This window comes from Apis dorsata, unplaced genomic scaffold (assembly GCF_000469605.1).
Source record: "Apis dorsata unplaced genomic scaffold, Apis dorsata 1.3 scaffold_473, whole genome shotgun sequence".
Classification (NCBI taxonomy): Eukaryota; Metazoa; Arthropoda; class Insecta; order Hymenoptera; family Apidae; genus Apis; species Apis dorsata.
Genome location: NW_006263711.1, coordinates 81,421 through 102,367, shown reverse-complemented (window position 1 = coordinate 102,367; position 20,947 = coordinate 81,421). Strand labels below are relative to the sequence as shown.

General features: G+C 28.8%; 2 protein-coding genes across 4 annotated transcripts in view; one reads left to right on the top strand and one right to left on the bottom strand.

Moving 5' to 3' along the window:
- LOC102674535 (protein kinase byr2) overlaps positions 1-20,947 on the bottom strand; it is a 55,233-nt gene that overhangs the window by 16,477 nt on the left and 17,809 nt on the right. The gene's annotated exons all lie outside the window — the stretch shown is intronic.
- Positions 12,900-20,947, top strand: part of LOC102674401 (histone acetyltransferase KAT6B) — a 62,938-nt gene continuing 54,890 nt past the window's right edge. Inside the window, exon 1 of the mRNA XM_031512575.1 lies at positions 12,900-12,970. The gene's annotated coding sequence lies outside the window, so the exon portion shown is untranslated. The remainder of the gene's footprint in view (positions 12,971-20,947) is intronic.

Genomic DNA, 20,947 nt, shown 5'->3' with positions numbered 1-20,947 from the left:
TTTTTTTTTTTTTTTTTTTTTAAGAAGTAGCAATTGATTTGCAAGAAATTACATAATATACATATATACAAAGAAAAAAGTATCTTTAATTTTTCTCTTCGATTAAAAGAATTTTGATGAGCACTACTTGAAAGAATCGTTGAAAAATTGAAACGAATTCCTTCGAATTAATATTGGAATTATTTCTTAAATATTACAGATGGAACTTTCAAAATTAATATGTGGAGTTTTATGCAAGGCTATTAATCAGATTTAAATTTTGTTGAAAGTTAAAGTAAAATAGCTAACAAATAAAAATCGTCCATTCTTGGCTGCTATTATATTCATTCATCGAAATAAAGTATTAATGCGACAAGTCAATATTACAAATTATTACAAATACCATTAATAAGAATCTTTTTAAATCCTTACAAATTCTTTTTGACGAAGAAACAAATGTTACGAGCTATATAAAAACGGGAGACGTTGAAAAATTGCCAAAATTATTCATCAAACGTGGCGCCCTCACGTGTGTTTAAGATCGCATTAATTCATTTCGACAAAGAAAATATTCTTCATCCTCGTCCTACTTCTCCAAGAAGTTAGACTGTCATCATTTAAATTTCATATTTTCGTCGTTTTAACCGACTCGATTTAAATTGCAAATCAACGATCCTCTAAGACATATAGGTTGAAGATTTAATGAACTTGGCGCTCTCTGACGGCTGAAACTTTCGTATTATTATTGAAACTCCTCGATCGATCCATGGATCCTGGCTACAATCGTAAATGAACCGTTTTTCGATATTTCTTTTGTGTTTTTCAATCATATTTTCCTGTTTGGAAAAATACATTGCAAAATTTTACTCTTTTCATTTCAATTAAAATCGAAATTGAAAGATAAACGATTTTTATTTTCAATTTAAGCTTTATACTTACAATTAATTCTAACATTTAAGAAACATTTAAACACGATTCAAACACGATTTTTAAATTATTTTTAAACAATTATAGATATTGAATTCTTTTTACTTCGAGGAAAAAAAAACAAAAAGATTCTTAAATAACAATTATTTTCCATTTTCTCCAATTTCCTTACTTTCTTCGTATATCAGCAATAAAGTAATTCTCAGAATATAGATAGTCATTAAGCATATACTCTCAAGATGCAATCAGATTCGAAAAATCTGAATTTTTCAACGGAAATGAATAAAAGACCGATCTGACTTGGAAATAACGCCGTGGATCAATTGTTCGTTTCGAACTGGGGCGAAATGAATACGAAGACGCGATCTGCATTCACAGAGGGCGTGCGCCACGGTTACACTATCGTATATCAGCTTCCTTTCGTCATATACCTTTCTCCCAATTGGAACACGACGCCGCTTTGAACTCGGTGGCAATTAGTTTTCCACGGCCACTTTTCCACGGTCAATTGAGATTTCACTTGCCAGCCGATCTATCTCTACACGTTTTCGACCAATCGGGTCAAGTTTCCAACGTGAGCCAATCAACGACTAACGTATCGTTTAAACGTCTTGCGTGTTTAACATCTGCCATCGACGAATCATCGATCATAGTGAAACGATTTTTACATCATATTTGACGGTAGGAAGTGAAGCAATGGTTGGTGAATTGATGTAATTGGCTATTTAATCGAATTACAACCAAGAAAGATTACTATAAATTACAAAAGATAAATATAAAAGAATTTGAGGTTAGAAAGTTAATTAATCCTTATTAGAACACGTTACAAGCAACAATGTTTAATTATAATTATAATACAAATTGTAGTTAATATAATAAATCAATCTACGAAATTTTTGTTATTTTTTTTATCAGATAAGATTTTATAAACAATTTTAATCGTTCTATTTTATTTTATATAGGATGTTAATATTAATGGAATTCGATAATATCGAAATACAAACTATTTTACGTTAATAATATATTCTTATGTTAATTTCGGTTTCATTAAACTGTTTTGTGCAATTATGAATAAAAATTCTGAACTTTCTTTTGCCCAAAAAAGAATCTTCTTACCGAAAAGCTTTATTTCAAATATATGTTATAGGCAATTATATTAGGTGGATTATTGCGAACTGAAATTGATGCGACTAATAATTCCATAATTAAGATCTTAAAATTTCTATCTTTTGTTTATAATTCGTACTTATCGGATTAACCGTATTACTCGTAACATCTGGTTACCAGCTTGTTGTTTAGATACACAGATTAAAGAGGATTATTTGAAAACCCAATCTGTTTCGGTTTACGTTTTCGATTCCAAATTGTACGTATAAATATTGTATGTTATTCGAGGAATCTATACGATATTATCCAGGTTTTTAGTTCATAGGTGTTACTCGTAATTTCGAACAAGATGCTTCATCGTTTCGTGTCGTTATAAGTATAGAAACAGGATTCATTTTGGCGATATGAAAGGCTGAATGATGATGGATTCGCGATGAATGAAAGGAATGTGTTACTCCTTTCATAACGAGAACCATTTTAGGCATCGTCTATTGAACACTGCCACATATTGAACAGATGGCGTTTCTGTAATATTTGATGAAAGCTTTTGAAGGCCTTAGGAACCTCGCTTCGCATAACTTTCATTATAGAGTATTTAAGATTGAAATTCCGTTTTGTGGAAAGTCATTTTTCATGAAAAATTTAATTTTATCTTTAGTTAATTATATAATATTAAAAGATGAAAATAAAGTTCCTTTGTCAAATAATTCAATAATAATTATACAAAAATAGGATTCTAAATAAATAGAATATGCTAATAAAATAAAGGAATAAGAAGTCGAATAAAAAACAAAGGAATGATGAATAAATAATGAACAAGTGAACAAATACTAAAATTGAATCAATAAACGTTTAGAAATCGAATAAAACCGTTTTTCCTTCAATCGAATAAAAATTTATTTCAACAACGTCTATCATTGCCATACGAGATCCTGATTGAAAAGCAAAAAAGGTTTGATCGGTTGCAACTTAAGTATCGCGCCATTCTAACATGGAATGCACGTGTCGTTTCGTTCGTTTTTGCAGCAAGACCAATAAGGTAAACGATAAACGATCGAGATAAAAGTCACTACCATAAACAGAAAAATCGAGATGTCACCATTTCGACAAATTATCGTAAACCCACGAGGGAATATACTCGTGCACGTCGCCATCGTAATGATTAATTCGCATGAGACTAATAATTAAATTCTTTTTTTTTTTTTTTATCAGCGTTACGTTACGTTTTTTGCGCATGAATAGAATTCATAAATCAGACATAACGAGTCTCGATTCACACACCTTTTTCTCCGTTACGTGTTCGTTTTACGTAAATATAAACTCGAAGCATATATATTCTTTTTTACTATAAACGCCATTTTCTTGACACGTTTTTTTCTTTAATTCTTTAAGTGGTTTAATCTCGTGTATCAGGAATGACGTACAAATGTACAAGGAAGTCCTAGAAGCTAAGACAAATACAAAAATATCGATGAGATTTATTTATTTATTTATTCATCAGTTACAAGCGATTAAAATTTAGTTGTTAAACGGGGATATGAAATGATAATAGATAAATGAAGTAATTAATTCTTCGTGTAATGTTTCTTCTATGCATAATAATTCAAGAGTCGAAATAAAATAAAATAAATTCGATCATTTGTTTGTTAATTAATTAATTAATTAAGTATATAACTTGAGAAGAGAGATTTATAAAATTTTCAGTAAGGATCGATCGTGTTATTGGCGAGAGTTAAAAAAGCAAAGATGTCCTGTATAATAAGAAACAAAAATAAGAAAAAAATTTGGTCTCTTTTCTTTTCTGTTCGTTGATATACTGTTTTATTAAACGGGGCGTTAATTTTCTAACCAATTTGACGAATAGACAAATTCGGAATTACGTGGGGGTGCAATAGTAATATGCTTACCAACGCCCACTTGAGGATTCGTGGGAGTTGATACGTTTTCTCCCCCGATTAATGACGAGATAATGGAAGATCCGTGCTCGAGGGGTTAACGAGGTGGGTTTATAACACGGTGATCAGATAGTATTTAAACTTCGTCGTTGTTAATTATAATTTAAATTTGGCGAAATTAACGATCCTTCTAATAAACTGGGAATACCCATCGAAGCTTGTAAATGTCAGATATAAATTGCAGAGATAAAAAATAAATTTTCTCAACAATCACGTGAACTAAAATTACATTAATTATATAAATATGAACTTTTATTTTTACCTTCGAAACCGGTTTTATCCATCAGAATGTATCAACATCCTGTGTAATATGTAATAATTTTATTTAAAATAATAACATTTGTAATTTATAATCACGTGTAAAACCTTTCTTTTCCTATTTCACAATTTGCAACCAATAGATTATGGATCGTGGAAATATGAATTTGACTGGTGATAATATCGTAGGTTACATAACGTGATAACATAAGCGACGAAAATTTCGCGATGGAATGCAGATTCAACTGGAAGAAGACTATCTATACACAATAAATTACTATTGATGAGTCGATGCCAATTAACTCTAACGAGTTTCTCCATATATCGCTCGTGGAAAACGATCTGACAATTAACGTTTCTGCTCTAAATCTTCCTCTATTTGCAGCGTCTGTTAAGGTGATGAATGAAAGAGGAGATTGAAAGAGGAGAGGCCTCGAAACAGGAACGTCTCGGGGCGGCCTTTTTGAAATTGGATCGATTCCTCGATAGTTTACGAGACCTTGAGGAAATTCGAGGTGAGTATGATGACGAGGGGAGGAATTCGCGAATCTGCTATAAACCCACGGCGAAATACGATCGACTCGAGAATTCTCCGCGAAGTTATATTAAAAATTAAAGTTTCTGATTGAATTGCAATCAAAAAAAAAAAAAAGTTGCGATTCGCTTAATGAAATTTATCTTCGATTAAAAAAATAAATCGTCGAAAAAATCGCGATTGAGCGAATAAATACATATTAGTAGCTGCTTTATACTGTTGTGTCAATATTTAAGTATCTTTTGGATATTTTAATTTTTATTTGATATACTCGATATTCACAAATGTAGAATTTTATAATATAGCAATTGTGATCAATGATTATTGTTAATCGTCGATCTTGTTTTCTTAATTCTCTTTGGGATAATGGAATCTTAACAACTTCGAAATGGGAGGCGACAAGGCATGTCGAGTGGATCGTTAAAAATGATCGATGTACCCAGGCAAAAAATATAAGAAAATGTGACATTCATTAAGATTCTTCCTCTGTAATTTGATCTGTATTTAGAATTATAAATTGCATTGTTAAAATTATTTATTTATTTATAAAGGAACAAAAATTGCGATTTTAATTTAAATATAAATTTTGGCAAAAATGAGTTAAAAATCAAAGCAAGATTATTGCCATTAAGTAAAAACTCATATGTCAATATTCTCTCAACTCTTTATCTGAATTTCGAGAGAATCACAGAAATAGCAACAAGTTTTTTACTCGAAATCTTTCGAAAGTTTTTTTCAAAAGTGTCACATCCCCAATTATCTATCTTCCTTATATAATTTCATTCTCTATCTTCAACTTATCTTTCCTTACGCACATAAAATTCCACATACGTATGATAAATCTTCTAAAAACTTCTCAAGAAGAAATCGTTCACATCGCAAAATTTTCATAACCCAATAGAAAATTATACGACGCTCGTTCGCTCTTTCCGCAAGCGTCTCCGTTTCTTAGCATACTGGTACGCATAACCGAGATAATTCGTAACGATACGGAACGATAATTAGTATCGGTGTTAATGTTTGACGTTCGAGGCTGACCTCTTCCCATTTGACGCGCGCAGATAAACGAGGCAAACAAGGCGAACAGCCACGATATCGTTGCACGCGTGGGTTCGCGTAAGCACGTCGCTATTCAGATTGAAAAGAATGGGTTGGTCGAGGCCTTGCCGGTCGCCTGGAAATGTCACCGTTTAATTAACCATCCGTGGGTGGTGATGCGATCGAGAAAACTCGATCGTTGACAGGGAATAGAGAGAGAAGAATAAATTGTTCTCGAGACTTCCATATCTCGATGGAGAGATATCGTTAGATCGTTAGATCGTTATGCGAAATGACTTTACAGGGAGTTTAATCGGGTTAAATTTTACGTTAATAATGGATATATCCCTCTTAAGTAAAATGATATTTTTAATATTTATTTCGAGACATTTCAGAAAATTTTATTATTTATTGTTAGTATCTTGAATAAATGAATATACCAGATGTATTTATTAAGAAAAAAGATTCTATATTTTTATAAAATTTTATTAGGAATTTAGATTGTATCATTAGTTTGATTTTTGATAGATACTTTGTTGTGTGCAAGTCTTTTGCTTTTTAATAATAAAGGATTTATAAAGAGAATGAGTTGCGATTTCGAAAACCATCTTTTTAAATTATTCGAAGATGAAACTAAATTGATTCTATTTTCCACATAATATTCTATAAATCAATTCTATAAATTTTTCGAATCCTATAAAATGTTTTCTAAATAAACACAAGGAATCGAATAATAACACTCGATTCTCTGATTTTGTTTACCGAATCGAATCCAATAGAGTTTTGTTTATACATATAAATTGTTCAAACGAAAGGAACAATGTTTTCCCAAAACACTTTAATAATGTGATATTTCCCTTTTTTCCTTCGATACGCCCACTAACATATGGAAATTTCAACATTCGTAAGCATGGTCACGGATCGATCTTCGCTCGAACGTGGAAACGAGTAACGTGGAAAAGTATTTGCATAATTCTTCCAATGTTCCGTTTCCTTGATTTTCATTTTATACGAATGTAACGTGAAACAACAACGTCGAAAGATGCGCTAATTGCGCCAACTTTCTGGCGATAAAAATGCGAGGAATTGCACAATATAAGCATTATAGTTATGGAAATAGAGACTAGTTTTGAGATAAGAGTTTTCATCCGTGCATCATTTCAGATTGAATTTAAATTTAACTTTCTTTGATATAATTAAAATTTGGATCGATGGAACTCTTTTGAGAAGGAAAAATTTATTTTTAAAAAGTAAATTTTAAATAATTTAGAAAGAAAAATTATTTGTATAAAATCTGGATTACAACAATGAATTTTCTTCTTTAGAAAAGAGGAAATTATTTTATTAAAGAATGGCTTTTAGTAATTTTTTCTTTTTTTTTTTTTAAAAAAAGAAGAAAAATCGTTTGTATGCCATTTTTTTGAAAGGTTAGAAAGATTTACGTTAGAATAACATTATTCTTTTGAAAAAGAGAAATTGTATGTTGTGATTAAAAGTTGGCTTAAACAATCTTGTTTTAAAAGAAAATCTTTTACGTGACTAAAATTTTCAACTTGAAATCTCTTTATTTTTAAAGAAAGACGGGAAGAACTGCTTTGCATAATTACTTCTGGAAAGAAAGAATATTATTCTGCGTGACTGAAATTTGGATTCAAATAATCATTTATTTTTACAAGTAAAATGAATCATTATAAATTGTAATTAATAAATATATTTACTAATTATAAATCGAATTTCAATAATTTTTATCCAAAAAGAAAAAGAATGATTTCATACGATCGAAATTTAATTTTTAAATAATTTTCAACAATACTCTATTGAAAAATAAAATAATTTATAAAACTGGATTTTATGATTATAATTCATAAAAGTAAATGGTATTATCCATATGTAATAAGAATACACGAATGTACTATGTATCCATATATAATAAGAATATACGAATATACTATAGTCAATAATACTATAGTCAATAACCTGTATAATTATAACGTTATTATACGAGACGTGGATTACGAAATCTTCGCAAAGGAAAGCGCGTTTTTCATCGATGTTGACATCGAAGAATATCAACTAATTCTCGATCAGACACATTTTGGTAAGATTACGTCATTGATAACCTTGGATTGACTTGGAATGTCGAAATAACGCGGGACGAGCAATCGTCAATTAACAAATAATAAACAATAAAAACGAATATGAACGAATGTAACAAATTTTAATAACGAAAATTTTTAATGAATATTAATTAAAAAAAAGACATTTAAAATTAACAGATTAAGATATCGAAATCATCGTATCGTAATTGATTTAATGGATCAGATATTTCGTGAAATCTTCTATGGATTTTTACGCGCATAAAAATTATCATTGACTTGTAAAAAAGAGAATTCTCTAGAACTAGAGAAAGGCAACACGTCGTTTCGCGACATGTCACTCTCGTAAATTTTCAACGCGAGGCCGTTAGCATCGAGTTTCTACATCGCAACAGACACTGACGCAAGCGGCCCCTATGGGAAGCGCGTTTTATGGAGACGCATAAATCTTAACGTCTGAAAACGCTGATTGGAAAATTGATTCTGGAGAAACCGCATTTACGCTTGACAAACGGCCGCTAACCGGTATAGTTACATCAAGTACCATTTAAAGTTTTATTTTATTATCTAAAGGGCCGGTTAAAGATATTGATCTTGATGGCATTTAAGCTTGTTCGATAATTTATATCGCCAATATACATCGCCATAAAGAGTCAAAATATTCTATTGGTAGTTTCTATTGAAATTTAGAGAAGAAGAATTGGATGTTAAATGTAATATATTGAACGCTGAACAAATGTAAATTAATACACTCTTTATCTAAATGTTAATTATCTTCGTTTTTAAATTAGATTATAATTCTTCGTGATTATCTTCTTGTGTTCAAAATATTTGTTTTGTAATTCGTATCTTGTAATTCATATTTGGAGAGGTTTGCATTTTCCATCTCTCTATCTCTAATTCTATTTCAATAATTTTTATTCTCTTTCTATTTCTCTTCAACTTTACATATTACAATTTATATTTACAAGAAATTAATTTGATTTTCAAACTAAGCTTTGCTTAAAAATTTATACGAGACACTCTCCAGATACTCAATTTCTAGTATCATTAAAGATTATTGATATGTTTCATAAATAAACAAGTGATTTTCTTGTATAAAAAACACTCTGTAATACATTATTAAAAGCACTAATAAGTTTGTAATAATAGCTAGAGTCTAAATAATCAGATTGTGTACGAAATTTTATATGAGACACTCTCCAGATACTCAATCTCTAGTATCATTAAAGATGATCGATATGTTTCATAAATAATTAAACAAGTACTTTCCTCGTATAAGAAACACTCTGTAATACATTATTATTAAAAGCACTAATATAATATAATAAAATATAATAAAAGCACTAATATACTCCAGATATTCAATTTCTAATATCATTAGATACTAGAAACACTCTGTAATTCGAATAATATTTAGAATCTAATCAGTAACAAATTTCCTTCACACGAGTAACCATGGATTTACAAAAAGAAAATAGCTAATGTTGCAGTTTCGGTATTATTTCAATGGTAATTAATGGCAATCGATAAATTTCAAAACTACGAGTTGTACGCGTACAAATTGCCTCAAACGCGAACGAGAAACTTGCCTTCGCACGAATTCGCGTAAATACCGATCCCTGGCACAGGATACAATACTGGAAAAGCAAATCAAACTCGAAAACCACGTTGGCCAAATTTAACGAACGACTCCCATCCAGGCATTAAGCCCTGGCCCGGAGAATGGTAAGAGGGCTAATTGCCATCAGTCACAGTTAGCAAATGGCAGCCTTGGAAAATCGCGCATCGTGGAAATTCGCGCTCGACCAAACCCATTATCCATCCCTCCCGGAGAATTCCTGTCCTCCTATTGTTAAGAACTTGATATACGGCCACTCGTGGAAGTGTGTGCAGCTGTTCCAACTATTTGGACCGTTCTAAACGGCGGAATCCCTTCGAGCGTTAAGTTACACACCAACTTCCGTATAACTCGGTATAAACATTATTCTTTATCATGTTGTACGAGTTTCCGTTGTTGGGAAACGTTTCCTATTCTTCCTTCGGATAATCGAGCTTCTTATTCTTGTTGTTGAGCTTCGTTTCTCGATATTTAAATTAATATTGCGAGTGAGTCATTTTAATCGAACATTTGCTCCGAATAACAGATATTAAGATTAATGTTCTATTATTGGGTAAGTGAAAGGAATTTATTTGAAATTGAAATTGATGTCAAAATGATTGAAAGCCTTTCAATTTTGAATTAAAGAAATTTTCTTTCAATGGGAAATTAAAAAGAGATACTTGAATTTTGGAAACTAGAAGTGTCAAAAAATAATTGTTAAAGGATTTTGAAGGATTTGTCGAAGGATTGAAGAATTGTTAATTATTATATCTATGTTGTATCTGTTCCAGAATATCTATAAACATTCCACTATAAGTGATCGTACGCATTAAGTCGATTCATTATGCACTTATCGTTCGCTCAACTCGAAATCCAGATTTAGAATCATTACGCGGATCCACTCGAGACGATATCCAGTCCATTCGCGTGTTTTACATACAAGTTGTAACTATTTTTGTGTTACGATGTTTGCTGTTTGAATTTCGTGGAAATTAAATAGAGCTCATTCGATATCTTTGTGTAAAAACCAATATTCTGTACATACAAAATATTTTTCATAATTATATTTTCTTTTTGTTTAAATTTATTTAATACCAGCGATTGAAAAATATATCTCACTATATCTGACTATGACAACTATTTCAGATTTTTAAGTTTGAACAGGAGTTAAAAATTTTGTCATTCATAAAATAATATTCTTGCAAAGAGAGCTTATCATAAACAATAATGTTTTATTTGAAATTGTTTATGATATAAAGATCTTATGATTTAATATTTTAATAAATTTGTATATTTTTGAGTAAATATTGAGTAATTAATAGTAAAATATGTGAATATAATGTAAATAGTATGTGAAGATTTATACCTAAAAAATGATTAAAGTAAAATAGAGACATAGTATAATTATGTATGCAATTAAATCTTAAGTCCTCTAGAGTTATATTTACATATTATATTATGTTATCTTTCATGCATAAGAAATGTTCTTTACATGTAATGAATTATAATAATATTTGATATTAAATTGTTATTGAAACTCATTAAACTCCAATACAAAATCTAATTATCTCATTATGAAAGAATATCAGTATTACATCAATATAAGAAATCAATATTGCCGTTAATTAATTACTGATGTAATTAAATTACGAATATTTATGAATTTAATGTAAACCATAATTTACATACTTGAATATTTGAAAAATTTAAGCGAATATAAAAAGCTACAAAAAATACACGAAAAATATCCAAAGTATAATACTCATTGTGATATTTGAAGAACGAAACAAATCTCTATTTAACATTTCATTTCTTTCCAATAAAAAAAATCTAATAACACGCGTAAAATAAATTTCATGAAAAAAGAAATAATAATAATAATAATAATAATAATAATAATAATAAAAACGTAGAAAGAAAACACGGTAGAAAACACGTTCGTAAAGGAAGAATTCTTGGATTGTTGAAAATAAATTTTATTTTTATGGAAATGTATGACGTGAGATATTAAATAGTAAATTTTCTACGTCATGAAAGTTGACGTATAAAGCGAAATAAAATGTCGCAATTTCACGAGAGGCGTCTTATCAAGAACGAGTAGTGAAACTCGCTTTAAAATTCGAGTCGAAAATTTTCCATCGCCTAGTTCGTTTCAATTTTCTTTCGTGTTCCTTTCAGCAACATCGTTAAAACACCCTTCTCTATTTATAACAACTTTATGAAGTCGTAATCGAGTCCGAACCAATTGTCTATGATGTCATGATACCAATTGCCTATGATGTCATTTACATCTATTTGAATTGGAAGCGTCAAAGTTGGAGACGTCGATGATAATTAGCATCGTTAGTTGTTCCGGTTTCCAATGACGAGACATAATACGAGGAAAAAATCCATAATAGAACCGTAACGCGCACCTTGTTTCTATTATACTTTACATTAATGAATTATCGATCGTCCAAGAGACGGCACATATTATTAGATACATTGATTAATTACGATAATTAATCGCGTTATATGATTTGTGGGATTTTGTAAAAATTTTCTCCAATATTCTACGATAATTCTGATGAATTCAAATTAAACGAAAAGTTGAAGAAACAATTCGAAATAAAATTTGAGAATTTTAAAATTGAACTTTTTGAAACTTTAGGAATATATTACAATTCAAAATTCTAGAATATTGAAGTTTTCCGGATTCTAGAATTCTTAGAGCTTAAATTTCGAAAACTTTAGAATCTTTAAACTGATTTGGAATTCTAATACTTTGATTTAAATTCCGAAACTATGAAATCTTTAATATTTTTCTAATATTTTAAAATTGCCGAATTCTAGAAGGATCTCAGACTTTTAAAATTCCAAAATTCTCAAATTTTGAAAACTTATTAACGATTCTGGAATTGGAGCTCTGAGAATTTTTCTATTCCACATTCTTAGATTCTATATTTAATATAAATCATCGACGTTTTAGAATTTTGAAATATCATTATCCCTGAATATTAGAATTCGAGAATTTTCCCTTGAAAATCTTAGAACTTGAATATCATAATTCTTATTATCGTAAAATTCTTAGAGAATATAAAAATTCTAGGGTTTCAGAATGACCTTTGATCTTTGATAAATCAACTTTGAACTTTGTTCAAATTCTAGAAATCCAAATTCATTAGCGGCCATTCAATTATGGCGTGAATCGATTTATTAGTGTTGTAATAAATTACGAAATACGATAACTAGCATCGATAGGTCGACACATATTGGTTACGCGTTGCACCGTTTGTCTTTCCTCGTGGCATCGTTCCCGACATCGAACAGATTCAATAACGTTTCGTCGATATACCGATTAAAGTGATATCATCGTTCACCATTTCCATGTATTATGCATGAAATTTCATCCCAGAAGAACGTGTTCTTCCATTCGTAACGCAATACCTCGACCAATCTTTTCAACAATGGAACACGAATCTGCAATTTTGCGGTATTTATCATTTTTATCTATGTTTCTTAGTTTTATATATATATATATAATTATTTCTTTTATGTGTATGGAAATGAATATCTAATAAATATACTATTTATGAAATTATTTCTATGTATAGATCGTGTATTGTTAGATATCAATAAATTTAAATAGAATAGAATGAAAAATTTAAAATTTTTAGTAATGAAACAAAGTTATTCAAAGAGAAATAGCAAAATAATTAAAATAAAAATAAAGAAACCATCAAATTGCATAATTATCTAAATTTTTTTATAAAATTTTAAATAAATCTAAGTCAAACATATAATTTCATTTTCAAATAAAATCTGATATTATTCTAACTTCAGTTTATAATTCGTATTCATTGAAATTTATTTATCGCAAGAGATATTGTAATCTCGTTTTTTTCTTTCTGCATTATTTGAACTTCCAAATAAAGATTCGGTAATAAATGGATGATATTATTTTAGTATGCAAAGATGTTTTCTATTCTTTCGGATCGTTCAACTAAACTAAAGATCATGGAAATTTAACTAGCTCCAAGAGCAAGATGAAACTTCTTCGAGATAATATACAGAATGAGTAAATCATTCTAATTTGAAATTCTAAATTTTAAAATTTTGAAACCCGAAGAAAATAAGAACATGAGAGGAAAAAGAACTTTAATATTAAATGTTCATATAAATTCTGATAGGGAATATTATAAATAATGATAATATAGAAATATTATAGAAATTTTAAGATAATAAATCTAGTTTTAATTTTATATTTCAATTAGAAATGAGTTTGAGTTTTTGAACTCAAAAATTCTAAAATTTATTGAAAATTTTTGAAAAATTTTTCTTCAAAATTTAAAGTATCTTAAAATTTAAATATTCATGCTTTAAAAACTCAAATATTAAAAACATTAAAAAGCTTGGTTGAAAAATTTTCAATAAATTTGGAATATTTTAAAACTTCAAAACTCGAATAGAGAAATTCAAGAATCCTAAAATTTCAAACATCGATAAGCATTTATTAAATTTGAATAAATTCATTATTTAATCAATTTGTTAATTTTTGATCCTATAATATTTCAAGTTTGCCTCGACAAATCACGTATAAACAAGTACGTAAGTAGATTAAACAGAACGTGTACAAACAAGAGATGAATCTGTATTTTCGATTGGCGCAGCAATTTTCAACTTCTCTCCGAGCTCTTTCCATGTATTTATCACAATATTTACACATTATATGCATACAATAATTTTAATCAACAGATATATTTCCTACAATGACGAATTTTTTTTTTTTAATGAACAACAATAACCTTCCTTTTCCAATTCAATTTCAAACGGAAAAATACAAAAAAAAAAAACGTCATATAAATACATTTTTATACGTGCATATCGTTGTAATTGCCCATTATCTCGTTTTCGTTCCATTAGGCATATAATTCATTTTTCCCTCCCTGTTCATTCCCGACCATCGATTGCACGTACAATTTACATTGGTTTGTAGCGAATATCGGCAACACGTGTGCAAACGTTCGGGTTATGCGTTAAACACAGCTGTGGAAACTAAACAAACCGTCAACATTGCGATATCAATTTAGTGATATATGCACCGTTTATTTTATCATTGAAAATTAACATCTATCTTTCGACTGTTTCGAGTATTTTAAACGATACAATTTTTTTTTTCCTTCTTCTTTTTCTTCTCCCAATCTCGAGAATATTTATTTGATTATATATTTATTTACGTTTATAATTATCGATCAAGAGATATATCTCTTGTTTATTAAATTTCAACATATCGAGATCACGTGAAAATCGCCATCGTTATTGATCGTATAAATAAACAAATTTAGATTCATATATGTAACGATTTTGCAAAAATGGTAGAGGAAGCGATTTTCAAAGATAGTGAATAAATGTGAAAAGAATATAATTTACATGTATATTTTTAGATCTGACTTTTAAGCGACCGTGTTAAAGTTCAAAGAGGATGGATACTTACCGAAAACAGAAATGATTCCAGGATAAAATTTCTCTCGTTTATTGTACTCTTGAGTGGTTGAGTTGACTAACGTCACGTTAAAACTTTATCGCAATAATGAAATGTTGATCAATAATTATTTTGGTAATAACAATTTTTGCAATTGTTATCTATAAAATATGTAAATATACAAAGTACGTAGCTAAACAAATTCGCTTATTGATTTAAAAGTAAACAGAAATCTGGCTTGAAAATATTATTATATTGAAGGAGAATAGATCAAAGATCATTCGTCAAAAGTTTATCTTTCGTCATGTTTGAACTTATAATAAGCAAAAAAAAAAAAAAAAAAAACAAGAAAACAAATTGAGGCTATGCATCAAAGTTTTGGTTTAAATCACAGCACAATAATTATGTCTGTATGATAAATGTGAATCGATATCGGTCGCAGTAAACTGACCAACAACTCGTTCTTGGAATACTATGAAATCAAAATTAAATCACTATTGTTATTTTTTTTTAAATAATCACTATTTCAGTCTTTTCTCTTTTTCGACGATTCGAAATTTTCTTCTTGAATAAATTAAAATATTGTTTTCTTCTTTCAATATCCACTCAAAGCAGCACTGTTTCAAGAGAATCTTTCAACTGTTCAAAAATCCCAAGAAAAATGATTCTTTTCCGCAATGATTCTTCAATATCATGGCAAAAAATACTTGTTTCCAAGAAAATCTTCCAACTGTCCTGGATCACGAAAGACCTCTTTTGCCAAACGTCAAAAGATAGCATAAACAAAAATTCTTTTCCAAGTGAATCTTCAAACTCTCCGAACTTTCACAACAAAAATTATCTTCTCGAAGACCCCTCCAAGAACTCTCCAAAGATCACGAGAGAAGAAATTATCTCTCAAAATAATCTTCCAACTGTCAAAATCCTCCAATTATCCCATAAAATCCTCTTCTAAAAATCCTCAAAATTTAATCCAAAATAAAAAGAGAGAAATTACTTTCCAAAAAAACAATTCTTCAAAATCACTATCTCAATACCTTCCAAGAGAATCCTTAAATTATCCAAAAATCGCACAGTCTCTCAAGTGAAGTGTTTCGATTGTCCAAGTCCGCAAGAGAGACTACTGTTGTATTCCTTTCCTTGAAGATGATTCTTCAAGTCAGATTCTGGATATTTCGAAGGTTGGAAGCGGAGTATACCGGTTCGCAGTGACCGCTTCCGGCGAGCAGCCACACCGGAATCAGACTTGTGGTGTTATTCATCGACTACGTGCTATAGCGACCGCGTGGCTCGTCCCACCACTTCGTTCCTCGATCATTGCTGCCGTGCATCTCTCGTCTACGAGACCGTCTTGAGATTGCGTAACGATGGAAAGGAAACGGTGGATGAAACAACCTTAACGACCTTTTTCTTCGTTTCAGAAGGTCGCCCATGATTGACACGAGTTCCGTTTCTTTTACCACGTTAGAATGGGATACGTTGGGCGATCTCTATCTCTGTGGGCGAGGATCTGGAACGTTGGGAAGGTTATTATATATCTGGACGGAGGAGGAGATTTAGAAAGGCTGATGGATGAGAAATTAAGATTAAAACGTTTAGGAGAAATTTAGGAATGGTCACTGTTTTCTTGTTCAAGATTGATAGTGGGAGATATGGGTAATTTTTTGAGGAAAATAGTAGAGAAATTTTTGAAATTGTAAATTTTCAATTCTTGTAATTTATATTTTTACTTGGGAATGTTTATAAATTGATTGTTTAAAATACGATAAAATATAGTAAGAATAGGAAAGTTAAAGTTTTACATATTTTATATTTTGTACTTTCAATGGATTTTATGAAATAACTACAAAATGCAGATCAAATAATGTTATTTAATTTAAACTGTTACATCTTTGACTTTATAATTTTTTTACTTTAATTATTAATTTGGATAAACTTTATTATATTTATTTTTAAATACAATATTAATAAGTATTTATCGAAATATGTTGAAAGAGGATTTTGCCAAAAATTCGATCCTGCTACCATTTCAACTATTCCAGATTCTAAACCCTATAGATTGGAATACAAGATTTTGCGAAATATAAGATTCCTTTCGAATCATCTTTAAGAAATGTCAGAAAAATCTAATTTGTAATAGAAAAAGAATTCGAATATAAAGCAAAGATTTAGAATTTTCTAAGAGTATTTGGCTTCTTTTGGAAAATGTTTGCACAAAACGTGAAAGACTAGTGAAAAAGAAAATGTTGATTCACCAAAGAAAATACGTAGAATACGCAAAGCATACATACATTTCGTTTCTTTTAGAACTGCATTAAGGTGGTTAAAGATTGGAAAGGATTTATGGAATTTTTTTAAACACATTAAGCAGTTAAAATCATTTTTTATAATAATAAATAAAACATGGACAAATAAATTATCAATACATTAAAGTTTAAAGTTCAATGATAAAATCTTTTTACGGATATGAATGTTAAACAATTTTGATATTTATAACAATTCTTATCTAAATCAATAATAATAATCAGCATTATTGCAAAATCAAAGGCGGAATATATAGAAGAAGCGTTTTTTACATAATTTTTTTGTATTTCAAGATATTTATGAATAAAAGTATATATTATATAAATTTTATAATCTATAATAATCATTTCTCTCTGATACATGGCTATTCATATCAATTTTCTTCTGATATATTTCTTCTGAAATATTCAATATTTCGAATTTAGGAAATTTCAAAGAAACGCGCCATAATTAAAAACAATATGGCATTTATTCGAGCATGCGCATTTCTATATAAAGCTGACAGTTATAAATTAATTAACATTCATATAAATTAATATAAATTTAACTTCTTTAATTATTTTAAAGATTCAACCGACTTCCAGAAACGAATGATAAAAGTTATAAAAAGTTATAAGAGTTTCAAAACTTTTAGTTCGAAAGAACCATAATCCAAGATTTATCGCCATTTTTAAAGTGGTTGCATTGATGTTATATGTTGTTTCACAAGGAAGATTCGAAATTAAAGTCACGATGGAGAAATTAATTGTATGACACGATCATTAATTGTGAAAAAGGTTTGCAGCAGAATAAGAAAAAAAAAAAAAAGAAGAAAAAGAGGAAGAACAATTTACAACTTTGACCCTATTTTGGCCACGTGCCACTGCTTCCAAAGCTTCTATCTACCGACTTGTCGAACCATGACAAGTTTATCTCTAGTCTGTGAAATTTTATTGGACATTGTTATTCTTGACTCGAGAAACAATACAAACTTTTTTATTGTGTTGCATCTAGGATGCAATTTTTTTTTTATCTGCGCCTTTATTTCTTTATTTTAAAGTAATCTATGAAAACAAAAAGCTGTAAATCTTTACAGTCGAATGATCGTTATATCTTTGAATGTACAACATTGATTTTTTAATTTTAGTAATGATATTAAAGTATCGAATTATATTATCAAAATTACTAAACTTCTTAGAATGAAAGAAAATTAAAAATATTTTAAAAGTTTTTCTTTTAATTTTTTTACTATATAGAAATTATTAATAAATTTCTCTGAACGATTCATTCATTAATTATGTACCATTATCTAGATTAATGAATTTTATCTTTTCAGTAAAATTAGAGTAAAATTTCTATTAATAATAATACAAGTAGCGATAGACCTGATTATAATTGGATCAATCAGAAACAATGAAATTAATGTATGGTTCTTAATTAATTTATGTTTAAATCATCATCTGTTTTATCATTGTAAAAATTATTCTAATAATATTTTTAAAACATTTGAAGAATATTATATTCGTGAAAAATTATCTAAAATTTTATGAGAAATCATTTTAAACATTTTTTCTAAGAATTTCTTCCCAAAAATTTTGTTTCAAAATATCATTTTGAATATATCCTGAAGAAATTTTGTCTTTGGAAAGATTATCTGAAAATAGAAAATAATTTTTGAAAAAAAAATTAAAAAAAAGATACATAAAAAAACTTCTTAAAAATTGTATCTCAAAAATCGTTTAAAAAAATTATTAATAAATTTCTTATAAATTTCACTTCCTTTTTCCTTTCTTTTTCTTCGAAAATATCTATATACATATTTTTGACTATTAATAAAATATTAAACTTCTTTCTTCTTATTTCTAATTTTTACTATGTACTTGATACCACATAAATCATCACATGTACATATATTATATTATATTCAATTAAAAATAAAACAAGTAAATTACCAATTACAATCATTATAATATATACTTTTTATTACACTTTTATTTTCATATTATCACTATTAATTTTCCATCTTCGTGTAATATTAAGTACCAGGTTCCATTAATAAGAAGAAAAAAAGAGAAGAAAGGAAAAAGATAAACAAGAAAATAACACGATCATTGGAATTCACGTAATAAAAACATTTATATTCTTTCAACAATTTGTACAATTAAAGATCGCTTTAAATTAAAACCATGTATGAAACTATATATAGAAATATCATTAATCATTACGATTGTAAACCGCGATAAACGGATTCACAAGTTTGAACGAAGTGCACGAGTGGTCATAAGGAAGGAAATCGCGGTGGAATTCGCATGAGTGTCACGCAAGATGCAAATTTCATGTATTCCCCTCGATCTTGACGCGTATCTTGATCAAACACAAGTTCAATTTTACGGTGCCTCGTAAATTTCATTGAATTATCCAGCAACATCGTATTATTCACTTAAGTGCGGCTAGGCGTGAAGACTGTTTAAATTTCTTTTCCACCATTTTATCGGGGCAACCGTGCCAATTTATCGATGCTTTCATGACTTCATTTAAAATAATCGATGTTATAATGCAACTTTTTCTCATGTTCAAAATACTTGTAATTTTAATATAATTATTTATATTATTGTGTGTGCGATTTTGCTTAATATTTCTTTAAAATAAATTTAATTTCCTTTTTTTTTTTTTAAAAAATCATTATTAACTTTCTTAACAGTTTGGAATTTTCAGAAATTTCAAGATTAAAATTTTTAGATTAAAGAATTTTAAATTGAGAATTAATCTTAAAATTTTAAGTGACCAAAGAGATAAAACAAAATATAGAATGAAACGATAATCTTGCTTCTTCTAACGCAAATTTTAATCGTTTTAATAAATAAGCGTAGTTATTTTTGCATGAATTTGTTTTGATCTCTTAAAGAATCGATTTTTTAAAGATGTTTCAATACATTCTTCATAACATTCATACATAACTAAGAGAAAAAGAATGGAAATAGCTGATGATGCCATTGAACGCGATTCGCCGAACTGCAAAAATCACGAATGCAGATTTGACAAAATGGATATTGAGTAGGTTGAGAGTAAGAAAGAATTGGTAGAAATAAAAAGAAAGGAAAATAATGATGTAGAAAAATCGAGGAACTTAAAAATTTCGAAAATATTTAAAGATCTACAGAAGATCGTATATAGATAAAAAAATTAAAGGATTTAAAGAATTAAGATTTAAAACTGAAAAAATTTGAAAGCGTGAGAATTTACAAATTGATTGAAGATTCAAAGGTATGGAAATGTAAAAATTTGAAAGATATAGAAAAAAGAAAAAGATTCCAGCAATATAAAAATATCTCAATATGTACAAAACTTAACATTTCATAAATCTCAAACAATAAAACTAGATGTCTAAAAGTTTAACACCATAAATTTATCCAGAGAATAAACACTAGAAATTTAAGGATCCAAAAAATCCAGTGATCCACAAATAAATGATCGAGGACAAAAGTAAAAAAAAAAAAAAACAAGATAATAGAAAAACAAAACGCGTACAAAGAGAAAATGAGGGAAACCGGAAAAAGGAAAAAGACACTTGCGGACGAGGTTAACCTCCGGCGTATCCCGTTCTTTGTTCTTTGTCTCATCCGGTCGGTCTTCGTTTTATGATTAAAACGATTGAATCCAGGTTAACCTTCGACAATCGTGTACAGCGTAAATTGCCAACATGAT